Below are 13,901 nucleotides of genomic sequence, written 5' to 3'. Positions count from 1 at the left end.
TTCATATAAATGATTTTAAAAGAATTTTTTTGTACCTAATGTATTCCCAAAAAAATTAGAAGAAAGCCACAATTTATAAACGGCAAAACTACGAGTGAATGAGTTTTGGCACGTTTTTTAACAGGAGACTAAACTATTGACACTACTAGCTGCTTCTACATTTCCTGGAGTACCATTTAATAAGGGAATCGCTCAAAACAAAAATTGAGATAGATAAGAAGTTGCAAAAGTTGTAGAAAATCCCCTCCCATTTGGCACTCAAAAGTTTTCGTATGAATAAAACTTTTTTGTTATGGATCATAAAAAAAAATTATACGTATTAAATATGTATATTATCGCACAATGAATAAATTTTAAAATTAAAAAAACAAGGGATTTTTCAAGGGCTCAAGGAGCAATACTGACTTGCACGCACAGTGTCTGATAAATAAAGTAGGATTGTTATAATTTTATAGTAATATCGAAGAATAACATTTTTGCCCTTTTTGCAGAGAAAATACTATTTTTCAGCATGTTAACTGAAATACTACATTTCAAATATAATACAATCATACAAACGTGAAAAAAATTTCCTACGTAATAAACATCAAGTATCAGAGGTTGACACATCTTGTAGGGTATCGTGTTAAGGAAGGAGTCTTTCAAAAATAAAACATAAAGTACTTGTATAATGAACAAGTTTCTAAAATAAAATACATTTTCTGAAACAACAAGTATTTCTTGCATATGTTTCATTTTCTTAACAAGGTACACAATTCTCAACGACTAATGATAGATAGATGGATATATTATTTCTAAGAATATGACAACAAACTATCAACTTAGCAACGTGAGCTATATATCAACGTCATTTCTTTACTTAACTTTGAAAAAAAAAAACTCTCTGACTGATTAATCATGATACACACAAAAACAAAACAAAAAAACAAACTAAATCTAATAATTATTTACATACATTACATCCTTTTAATAAATAATACATAGAGAAACACCTTTATATAGTTATATAGAACATAAGTAGAAGGCAGAAGATATATTTATTTGTGGTACTATTCATTGAAACATCAACTGTCTACTTTATAATTTAAGAGCAAAAAAAAAAAGTATATTAATTGAAAATACAGAAAGAATATTACCTTTAAATATATACTAATTGTTTCCATTCAAATCCTGGATCATATTTTCCAAAAAAATAAAACTTGTTTTTTGTATATACATGAACGAAATAGTACGAGAGTAGTTCACATTATAAATAAATACTTGCTCATTGATGAACAACGAACCCAGATTTGGGATTCTACTCTCAAGATCATTTATTTTGACACTTTTTAATTTTTACGGCCTCTCTCTCTTTTCCTTTTCTTTTCTATAGCCTAAATTGGACTTTTCGTATAAGATGAATTCAAAAAAGAGCTTTATTCTTAAAATATGACGATGACTTGATCTCAAACTGATAAAGATATAGAGTATATATATATATATATAATTAACGGAAAGCCTTTTTCCTAAGACAATGTGGCTAATAGAGAAAAATTAAGCTCATATTTGGAATCAAGGGATCAAACGCTACTAAGTTAAGCATATTTATTTCTTCATACATTTTTGGTGTTGAACATTATAATCATTTCTAGATTTTGTATTTAATTCACAAACTAATAAAATATATTTATTGTCTGCACACTCATTGAATAACTTTTGGAGTTATGAGGATGAAACTTAGTGAACTGTGAAATAAGAGTCTATTTTAAAAATTTTAACTTAGCTTTGATGGTCACTATGGCTTCTTTTTGGGGCTTGAAGGCCTTCCAGATATTTAAGATATACCCATCGTACATAGTATCCCACACGCATATCCTGTATTCTTTTCTAATCGGTCTACTTAGTTTTTCTTTAGGCATCCCATCCCTTCTTTACTCATAACGTAAGCTACATATTATACTCATTAATATTATTAACATCTTTAAACAATCATTCATATCACTTGATTAGAGTAAAATAAAATTTATTCTACGAGCATTCCAATGTATAGAACATCCAACATATTATGTAGGTCAAAACTAATTCATTTTTTTTACTTTATTAAAAATGAAACTTTACATAATAATATAGTCTTTAACCTAATTAATTTGTCTCTAGTTTAAGACGTACGCTGCCCAAGATAAAGAAAATGGAAAAAATTGTCAACAGCTTGATGTATCACATGGCATCCCAGGAAAACAGTAAACCCTTGTTTTTGTACTTTTCCGCTCTCAAACCCCACGACTTAAACTACTCAAAATTAAACCCTAGCGACACATTCATATTAAAAATGGTGAAAGATTACTTGCCCCCAGATGCTCAAGTCATGGGCACAATTTTCGGTAATATGGGCGTGGCAGAATATGACACCCATGCTCTAAATCAACTTTTCTCGAATTATCTGACCGTTATATTGCATCCATCTTGGATGACTCCAAGTCTCTTTCATCTCATGCTAAAAACAAATTGATCGATGCTTAAGACGTGAGACTTGCTGATAATCTTTTAACGAGTCAAAACTTTACGACTCTATCCTCTAGAGACGTTTTATTTGAGACTTATCATACGCATAAGAACGCTGTCTCTCTACCAGTACCCAAGTTGTCTTCAGGTGCAATGAAATTACCACCCGAAAGACATTGTATTACTCCCTGTAATTACAGGCTTAAGTGTAAGCAAAACCCAAGGCTTATTGAAGTGGAGTTGGCTCAAAAATGTCTAAAGGGATATCCTTCAATTCTAAATATTACACCTCTGGCGCTTTTGCTCCTTTTTTAAGATATAAATAGCACGAGGAGTTCAATTTGGGCAATTCCTCTACTCAACTTTTTGTCAACTCAAGTAAAAGAAAAAAGATGATGTAAAAGATAAAAGTAATTTGCATAGTTTTCAGAGTTAAAACCGAGAAAAATAATTTTTTTATCATTCTATTCTTAAGTTCCCTTTTCAAATTTAATCGTGTTTACGGTCAACAAATTGACTAGGAGTCGACTAGAGGTTGTTGTTCATGTGATGATGGTTTTTGGATCCTTATTGTTGATTTGGGAAGTTTCAGTTATTTAAAAAATGGGTAATTTCCAATATTTTTCGGTTCTCATTGTCAGGGCCGAATATGGTATGATTTATGGTTCGCGGTGCTAGAACTGAGAAAAGTAATATTTTATAATTATTCTCGGTTTTATTATTTGGTTCCTATTCAAAATGACTCAAATAAATTTAAGATTGTCTTAAACGGAACTCGTCACAGGATATTTTTTTTTTAAATACGGTTCTTACATTTTTTGTAAACCCATCCATATATAAGGTATTTTAGGTCAAACCCGCAACTCAGAGTCACAGTTTTGGCCTTTCCAGAGTTGTTTTGAATTTCATAGTACTGAAACCGGATTATTGATTATGCTAAATATCTTAAATCAATTTTAGTAAGTTTCATTAAAACAATGGTAAAACATGCTCATAAAGAAAATTAATTACTTTTCCAAGTATAATATAGGAATGATCACTTTTAAATTTTACCAAACGATAAGTTTTGAGCTATTATTTTTTAAAGTAATTAGTGACAAATAATTGGACATTGAGCTCGACTATACTAGAGTATATAAAACCTGATTGTAATTTTGAAATGACCCTAATTACAAAAAACCTCTTTAAGCATAAAATATTTCGTTAATGTACATACCGAATTTACTAATGACGTATGCCCATAGGCGCTATGACTAAGAGTCGGGGACGGGATCATTGGCTATCTTCACTTTTTGAAAAACAAAAACAATAGAAAGTTGCGCGGTAGTATTGTCATCTAACATTATTTTGATGAAACTACCCATCTCTCACTTTAAAGTTTATTGTGGTCCTTCTGGTGATGTGTGAGAGCGTAGGAAACGCGCCATTTTAAGCAATTTTACCCAATCTTTTAAGAAAAATGATGATACTTAAGTATCTATAACCAATTTTTTTTTAAATGTCAGTCATCAGTTGCCTATAAGCACTCATACCATAAAGGCACAGACGCAGATTCAGCTGTGTGATACAGCTGATTTAATAAAATTTCTTAGTTTTATTAACTTCAAAATTTAAGCAATTTACTATGTTGTGAATATTATTATAAAATTATTTCTGAAGTTTCTATATTAGTAGCTAAAATAAACCTTTCTAGAAAGTTAAAAAATAATGATATGTTTTCTTTTTTTTTTATTTCTCTTCAAAATAGAAATGATTTTAATTTTTCCATTAGTCATTTTTTTTTGTCACGTTAAGAACAAATTTTGACTCATTCAAAGATGTCAAACACAGAAGTATTCAAACATAAAAAAATTTATGGATATTTTAAATCTTACACTCTCATTTTTATATTTTATTTAACATTGAATGGGTTACAACTTGTACGGTAGTGTGTCTCTAATGGACCATTTAATGATAATTGTTTATTTTCTAGTGAAAATGTAGAATTTGTTCTGTTATTTTTAAAATGCAGATCACATATGGTATAAAAGTACTGAAATGACATAAATCAATAACTTAAAGTAATAATGGCTACAAGATAAAAAATGGTGGATTACAAGAAATGTGTTTTTTTTTTTAAAGTGATACGAGGTTGAGATATACAAATGAAATAAACTAAATGTACTAAACTTTATTTTTGTTTTATTTTCTGTAGAAAATTGATTTTAAATGGTGCTGCAAGAAGCCAAAGGATCTCAGGTTGATGCTCTTCTGGAGACCCAAATGCCTGAAAAGAAAGTTAAAGAGCTTGTTTAGTTAAAACTTGATCTATGGAGCGTATTTGCTTTGAAGTTAGTCTTTGTATCAAGAAAAGAAGAAAAAACGTATGTTAACTTAACACACAGCCTATAAAGTATATTCGATTATATTTCCATTTTTTTTAACAACTCCCCTAATCAACAGATTGAATCCGTATCACTATTATTAATGAGTCATCCTTAAGGAAAAGGACAATGCTACTCTCCAATACGACCGTTACTTAATTAAGGCATCCATCTAGCGGGAGCGGAAATCAAGTCACGCTGAAAAAATTATAAGGGCATGTCAGTGTTTCCGACACCGTTTATAAGCTATGATTGGAACCAGAAAATTATGAGTCATTAGGATATGTAATTTTTAAAAGAGAAAGTGAAAGTAGTAGTTACCTTATTGCGGAACAAGTGCTTAAAAGAACCATAAATATGAGTAAAATGAGAATCGAATGTTCCACAAACGTCTTCTTCGTCCATTCTTTCTACAGAAAATGTCTTATACAATAACACATTTATTGTCCTATACCCTATATACAACCCAGATCCAAATTTAATCCAATATATTAAACCTATACTGATTGAATTTTAACTGATGAGTTATAAAGAAAAATTATCATTTGTATAAACTCCAATAGGCACCATGATATATGTAATATAAATGAAAAAAGCGTCAAAAATATTTTTAGATAAGAAAAATATATCAACAAGACTGTGAGATCACCTTAATCACATGGCATATTTATGGACCATGGCTTTGAAAGTACAATCGGGCGAATGATTAGAAATAATAACACTAGAAATTCATAAAAAATATTCTAAACATAGAAAAATATATATCATATCTTTCAAAAATATATTCATTATGTGAACATATAATAATATTCCTCATATTAATTATAAACTAGAACTATACTCTAAATATCAATTGGTCATTGTTTCAGAAGGCCTGGCGTTTCCACTGGTGTGGATAAAAGAGACCTTTAAGGCCAAGGAATATAAAATTATCATAGCCAAGGAGGTGTTTCCTGCCTCAACGCAACCTATGGCATTGGATAGGGACACAGGACAGAGTACCGTGCCACACATCTAAGGACACCCGAAAGTATTTGAAAACAAATTAGGGGCGAATGGATTTTGGTCCAAGGAGATGTGGCCGCCATCTCCTCTAACCTGAACCCACTTGACTACTAAGTGTAGTGCGCCGTAGAGAGGAAGGCACACCCCCACTACCACAGCCGCGTGGAGGTCTTCATGACCTCCAAGGTGGAGGAGGAATGGGCCAACATTCCATCAGACACCATCAGGAGATTTTGTCGTAAGTTTCGAGCTCTGTATTGTGGCAGAGGGCGGAATTTTGGAAAAATAATAGAAATTAAAATATCCTTCATCTCCCTTTTAATAATTTTTTTTTGCATCATTAATATTAAGCCTACATTTATCTTTCTTTCTAATAAAGTATAATCTTGTACAAGGACTTATTATGCATACAGTAAACTAGAACTACATTGGTCGTACGAAGAAATAGACTCGGAAATTCATGCTATACACTTTTTTATTTTAAAAAAAGACTTTCAATTACATCTAGGCAATAAGGAAAATCTGTGTGTAAAGAATTAAAATCACTTTACATATCCATTCTTACATATTTTGGTTGATTAAACTACTTGGATATTTGTTGTGTCTTGACGAGGGAGAGACACAAACTTATTTATAGTTGGAGAGATCCAGGATGACCGAGAGACATGAGGAGAAGAAATCACGTGGATGAATAATATAACACTGTTTATAAGATCATATGTATTCTTTATAATACAAAACCAAACTTTAATTTATTTACAAAATACGTGACTATTTATACTACGAAAAATACAGTACTTTAATACATAAAAGAAAATACCAGAAGATAAGAACAAGGGGAAAGGAAATATGAAATACATTACAATATTAGGGAAAACTTTTGATATTACTCCTCAACAAAAAAAGTAAGTAAAATCTATAATTTGCCCTTTATTTAAATGAAATCAAAGTTCAAGTATATTTTTTGAAAGTGTCTAATATTTAAAAAAAAGTACTGTAATATTTGAGCTAAACTCTACAATGTATTTTAACCAACCCTTTTGTAGAGGCTGCAAATTGCACTTAAAGTAGCGAAAAATCATCGTTACAATGAAATAGTTATATGTAAACTAATTGATTCTATTTAAAAGATCATAACAGTACAAAATTAAGTATCATCAATCAACATTCTTCAGTATTCCAAATTTGAATACTATCACTAAAATTTACAGAAGTATGTCTATTGTCTATTCAATATTGAATTGTATATATAAATGATGTGGAACAATCAATGAGACACTTCATATGTTCTTGATAGGTGTTCAAGTTTGTTTTGTATTAAAACACTAAATATATAAAATTACTGTACTTATCATTGCTATATCCTGGAAATCATTGTTATATCCTGGAAAGTTTGTATGTATAAATTAAAATAAAACTGAATAAGTATTATGTACTCCACTTTATTGACCAAAACATGTTAAAAATCGATAAAAGGTAAATTCAAATAGAAAGCAAAACACAAACTTTTCCTTAGTGTGTTTTTTAATCAAACTAATCATTTCCAAGAGTTCTAAGAAATGCAACTTATTTTATAAAGTAACAAGGTATACAAAAAAAAATATTTGTGCTCTTTTAAGTTGAAGTATATATGTTTGTAAAACACAATATAAACAGTGTGTTATAGTAAAATATGGCCTGTCTTAACATAAAAACAATTTCAAAGAAAAATAAGGGATTGAGAAAATTCCCATTATTTTTTTGAATTCATATATACCATATGCATCATACTAGGTTCTAGGAAAATTGGCCGAAAACATTTTTACCAAAGGACGTTTTGACAAAGGACTATCTCTTATATTGTTCATATTATATATTTACCATTTAAAGTAAATAAATGAGTGTTTTTTAGTAGAAAAATAGTTATTTTATGTATTATATTCATTAATGATCTTTAAATTAGCACAAAACAGTAACATGTGGTTCGTATGATAATCAATTTGGTAACGGATTGATAAGCACTTTTCTCATTTGAATCACTGTCCTGGTTGTTTTTTTTAAATTTAATTTATCGAGATTACTACAAAAATAATGTTCACATTTTTGTAAAGAAATAAAAACTCGATTCAAATAGCCATTTACAAAAATCTAACATGCTACCCCATGCTTAGAATTTACAACTACATAGAATATAAGGAACTAATATAAATAAGTTTAAATCTAGTGCTTCATCACCAAGATTTTTTCTCAAAAAGTGTGGAATGGATTTTCATTCTTCAAAACAGAGAGTGGGAAACTCTTTTGACTATCAAATACTTCAACTAACAACGTGAAATACAATTTTTCTCTATTTTTGTCCCTCTTTTATCCAAAGACTTCAAACATTTCCAATGAGTGCTCGGAGTTACTTCACTTCAACTTCCATATGAAAATTTATCAATAACTTGATATAAACTCAAGCGTACTTTTTAGTTGATATTATAATTATTTATAAAGAAAAGGCAAAAAAATGAATATTTTGTGCAAAATTAACGGGTTTATTGAGTTCCTTGATTTATATGTCGGTATATCTACATATTTTATATTTTTGCAGAAAGTTTTATGTGTCAGAAAACAATAATAATTTATATATAGAGATTCATAGGGTACATTTTTGTGGGTATATGGATATTTATATCGGTAAAAAACCAAATAAGTTGACATGTAGCTGATAAAAAAAACACCACACATACATAAATATTTATAAAAAAAATGCAATAGGTCTTTTCGGGATTAAATTAATCTCTCTCCCTATTAATGTTTATTTATAGGCATATACGTACATTAGACTGTTCCAATTTTGGCTTAAGTCCTCTACCCTATACTAAGACCTTTTTCTTGGAAACGATAAAAACAAACATTGCCAAATTCATTTCAAAATTTCATGTTGTAAAAAAGAAAGTTGTCGAAGAAAAAGTTTAAGTTATGTAGAAGACACTGAATCTCGTGGTTAAAACAACTCAGAAGTCCTGGTGATTTTTGGGCATTTAAAAAAAATAACCTTACAACGGATTGGTTGCCAGTTTACTGCAAGGGTTTACTGTATGTGTCCATCCATCTGAAAAGTTTGAAGTGGTGAAGAGATCGACTCGTCATAAGAGATAAATTTGTTCATTATGGAGTCCTCCTTTTACTTAGTCTTAAATAATCAAAATAATCACTGAATTATAATAATCGAATAAACAGTAGGTGTAAGTTCCTCTTGGATTACCTCTGAAGGTCAATATGTATCAGACAGGAGCCCCGTGTCAAATAACTTATTTCTATCCCATAGAATAAAACGGATTAAACACGGAATGAGAAGAACCCATCATCTATCGCAAGCTAAAGGTTCAACAGACTTGGTATTGCAGATAGCATGGAACATGCACATCCAAACATCATTTTGAAGTATCGATTTGATTTGATTTCCTTTACAAATATTTAGATCTGCAGTTTACCATTCCCCCCCCCCCTCGTTATGATACCCTTATTTTAATTAATTTTGCAAGTGTCATTTCGTTTTTCCATCAGAGAAACGGCAAATAATAATTTAGAACATTTTAAAACCCTGAAAAATGATTGAAACAGATTATTTAAATAAATACATATACTTCTTTTTTACCTCTTCTTTATTAGAGTAATTCCTATGGGTAGGCACATAATAGGTATAATATAATACTTCCCTATGAAAGACTTTCAAAAAGCAGGAGAGTAAAAAAATGCTTAGGTTTACATTCTATAGAAAATATCTTTAAATCCTAAAAGTATACATATAGGAATAAGAAGATGAAATTGGATATAAATTATTATATTTTGCATTTAAGGGTATTACTATTCCCGACCTTGCCAAGGATTAATGTATATCTTACACCACTTTCTTCATAATAAAACATGAATGATATATACTAAAGAAGTTCTTGGGATTCTATATTGTACAATATATCTATAATATGCTATTGTCCATACATTGATGATGGAAAAATTAAGCTAAATGTTTTAGATTTCTACAGATATAAATAGCTTTAGTGTTTTAAAAAATTAGCATTTTTGATATGTGAAAAATAACGCGTCCTGGCAATTTGAGCAATGCTGGTTTTACTGGATATATTCTGCAAATGAAAATTTGTCGATTACGTTGAAGTGTTATTTTATCGACTTGTAAGTAAGCTAGAGAGTTCATGTTTTTTTGTTTTGTAACTTACTGTTTAGGCTTTAATATATGAAAATATGAGCTAACTTCAATAACTCCACCAAACTTCCTTTATTATTGAGTTAGTAAATGTTTACAATTCAATGGACCACACGGTAATAGCTTTAGAAAAGAAAAAAAAAACTCTTTTCTGGTGGCCAACAACAATACAAACTTACTGGTAGAAAAAACATATGATAAACAATCTTAGGTATTTATAAATATGTATACTTCATGTACCAATACGGCATGCAATAATGATATATTTTGTCCATAATATCTCCAAAGTATTATATAGTATAGATACTTCATTTCAAATCCTAACACGAGTTTATCTTGCGTTGTCTAGCCATCCAACATTAAAATATATATTTTAGCAAAATAAAACTTTATTTCTCCCTAGTATTTGTAACTCCTAGCACTTTATTTCCATATCCATCCTTGTAGTAGATAAACTATAAGACCTTATCTTTGAAACATCGATAGTTAATTCCTGATTTGTTAATAACTCAGAAACTAGTCAAGTACCATCCCCCAAAAAAAAGAGAGGGGTAAAAAGCAAGGAATGCAATTGTGGGCTAAGAAATAATTTTGATACCCATAATCATTTTTGTTTGACTGTAAAACTGATAGAACACTGATAGAATATATTTTTTGATTTTTATCATTCCTATCATTTTTAGGCTGTGGGTGGTACTACAGAACTGCAGCTCTCTCAAATGTCAACATTGGTAGACATAAATTAAAGCTTGTAGAATTATTATTGTTCTAAGAAAATAATGAAGAGAAAATTGCTCCACATAATAGATGAAATATATTTAATGTTCCTTTAATTCAGGGGTTCTAACTTTTTCCACTTCACCATTTTTAGTTAGGTTACTACTCTCCATATCCCACCATAGGTTCGGTCTTTGACAAATTCAATTTTACCCTTCTATTACGTAAATATGCACTTAGCTCTTATGTACCATTTTATGGCACTTATTATATTTTTTACTGACAGTTAGCACATGGAAATATAACCATATGAAAAGATTCCTTATGTTTGTTTCTCAATCTATTTGGCCAATAAAAATATACAAAAAATGCAAGACTAGACGTGTACAGGTTAACGATACTTGTGCTTTTGTTTTACCTTGACGAGTGCCTCAATGTTCGGTTCCACTTTTGAAATGGCGCAGTCAAAATCAGATTCAAGGTAAATTATGCTATTTTTCTATAAACCATGCTCAAAAATTCCAACTTGCACAGGTATTTGGAGGGAAATCTAACCAGTATTGTAAGTGCTGCCACTAATTCGTTGATTCCATTTTGACAGTTAATATTTCACTTTTTACCTTAATGTGGATGAAAAAAAGATTTTTCATTTTGGTAAAACTTAATTATTTTGGAGACCAAAACGTTACGTGAAAATGCTTTAAGCAACATAATGCACCTAATACAATTTTTCGATGCATGATTTCATTTGTTCTAAAACAAAAATTAATATATGTAGAAATGTAATAAATGATTTCAATTGTCTTGATACAAAAAATAATATATGTAAAAATGTAGTAAATATGGTTTTATGTAATACTTTTTGATGTATGTGGTTTTTGTCAATGTCAATATCAGAGATATAAATATTTATATGTTTCTGTCAAATAAATTATTTTTTTACAAAGTTCAAATGTCTTCAATCAGAATAATAAAACTTAAAAAAGGAAAGGTTTTTTTGATCAAAAATAAAATTAGTCTATTTTTGAATTGTAAAAAGAATGAAAAGTTGCCAAAAACAATGTTTTAAACTTTGTTTTTGTTGAAAGTATTTTCTTAGAAAATACTTAGCCTTTCAACAATAAATTACAAAAAATATTTAGTGTCCATGATTTATACCGACACAAGACTTCCCTATGGATAAAGATATAAGTATATTAGGACGGCCATTTTTTATACCTTTTAGGTCTTATATCCATTAGGGTGGCTCCCATTGTCTACTTAAAAAATCAATGTTTGTATTTTCCTTTTCTCACTATATAAATAATAAATAATTGTAAAAAGGTATTCTTGTTTCAAAAATTGTAACATTTGAGCAACAATCAGGGGTACGTTTCTCTAAAGTTATAGATTTCTCAACGCATGCTCACGTATTAATTTTCAAATATGTACAAATGAAACAGAACAGAGAAGTTGTAGTACATTAAATATTAAATAATCTAAATTATTTAAAAAAGGATGGAATTTTGAAAATACAAAAACTACTAAAAAAATTAAACAGATTTAGGGATGGAGATATAATTATTGGTACCTACTTACAAACTTTTGTCAAAAAAATTGTCTAATATTTCATTATAAACAAAACATTAGGTAGCGAGGGCCACTATTAATTAAAATCAAAAGTATTTTGTTAAGCAAATATTTATTATATAAGAAACAAAATGGAACTAGTACTAATGGAATTTACATTTTTAATGACCACCCTCATTGTATGTATTTTATGTTTTATCACCAAGTAGGTAGAAGACATTAAAAGTATAAGCAAATGGTTCCGACATTTGGGTCATTATAATTTTCCATACATTCACACATTGATCGAGAACATATTATAAAGGAAATTTTGTCGGGCAAAGATAAAGTAAACGGCACAATTTATTCTGTATTGAATAATTTAAAAGACATATTAATAGAAGCAATTGCAATTAGTGTCAGTGGTATCTGCAAGAACTTTATACGTGTGTTGCATACTAATAGAAAAGTATAGTTGTGGATGTCCCTCAATATGAAAATATAGACTCCATATAATTTTTCTCAGAATAAACAAACATTATACCGGGTGCTCATTGAAATCTGAGTATTTACTAATTCAATAATAAATAAAGGTTGAGTTATGGAAATAAATTTATATTTCGATATTTTAAAGCATAAAAAATTAGGTACAAAATAAAACAAATTTGATCTCTGTAACTTACGGACAAGTCGAGAAAACTAGAATTGAATGTGAACTAAGAAATTCCATTCGCACACTCTAAGCAGTTGGTCGTCTCGAGAACGACAGAGATCGTTCGATTTTACACCAGACTGTCCAGAGATCTGTCAAAAAAAATTGAGTGGAAAGAGCCTTGTGAGAGTTGAGAGGCATCTTTTGACGCCATTACTAAAAGAAACCCATCTCCTCCGTTACTAGACTCTTTTGACACTTTTTGCCACCTACTGCCCTGATTACAACCCCCTTGACTATACCTTTTTGCCACTTAAAACCACTCTCAGGCAGCACTGGGACACCATGACGGAGGACTGCATCAGGTGCCAGGCCTTCCGGAAATTACTGTAAAGAATGGTTCCGAAATAAATATAAATATATTATAGGAAATATTGAGTAAATTTGGAGAGTTGGTGGGTAACATAAGCCACAGGATGGTGGCGGACGATCAGAATAAAAATGAATACAGTTCAATAAAATCTTATCTGGGAAAATAAAATTGCGAATAAAACCCTTTCACAGGCTTCTGTTTATTGTCCCTGTTGGAGGAAAAAAAGTTGAATTAATTTCTAAAAATCAGCTTTTCCAATGTTTTGGATGACTAAAGTTTGGTTACATTAGAAGAGTATTGGGAGTTCGAAAAAAACTTCAGAATTGCACATGACAACCTATCAGAATAATAGGTCTAGCTATTATGGTGGGGGAAACAAATGACATTATGGAGATGGAAGATGATGAAGAGTATGATTTTTTTGACGAAAGAAAAGAAGCTTATCAAACTAATGATCTGTATCATTTACCTCACATGAGTTCTATTGAAGTGAATGGAAACGGGGTTTCATCTGGAGATTGTAACCTAGACCCAATCCTAGTCAGGCTGATCAACCCATAACTAAAGTTGATA

The 13,901-nt window shown here is 29.9% G+C and overlaps 1 long non-coding RNA gene and 1 pseudogene across 1 annotated transcript in view; both read left to right on the top strand.

Moving 5' to 3' along the window:
- Nucleotides 1–4,829, top strand: part of LOC121132161 (uncharacterized) — a 35,247-nt gene extending 30,418 nt beyond the window's left edge. The window contains exon 6 of the long non-coding RNA XR_011784384.1: nt 4,676–4,829. This is a non-coding gene — a long non-coding RNA (uncharacterized lncRNA). The remainder of the gene's footprint in view (nt 1–4,675) is intronic.
- Nucleotides 2,143–2,878, top strand: LOC121132259 (transcription initiation factor TFIID subunit 9-like; annotated as a pseudogene).
- Nucleotides 4,830–13,901: the final 9,072 nt, after the last annotated feature.

This window comes from Lepeophtheirus salmonis, chromosome 2 (genome assembly GCF_016086655.4).
Source record: "Lepeophtheirus salmonis chromosome 2, UVic_Lsal_1.4, whole genome shotgun sequence".
In the NCBI taxonomy this organism is placed as follows: Eukaryota; Metazoa; Arthropoda; class Copepoda; order Siphonostomatoida; family Caligidae; genus Lepeophtheirus; species Lepeophtheirus salmonis.
Note: the sequence above shows the minus strand (reverse complement) of the source record. Positions and strands in the feature narration are given on the sequence as shown.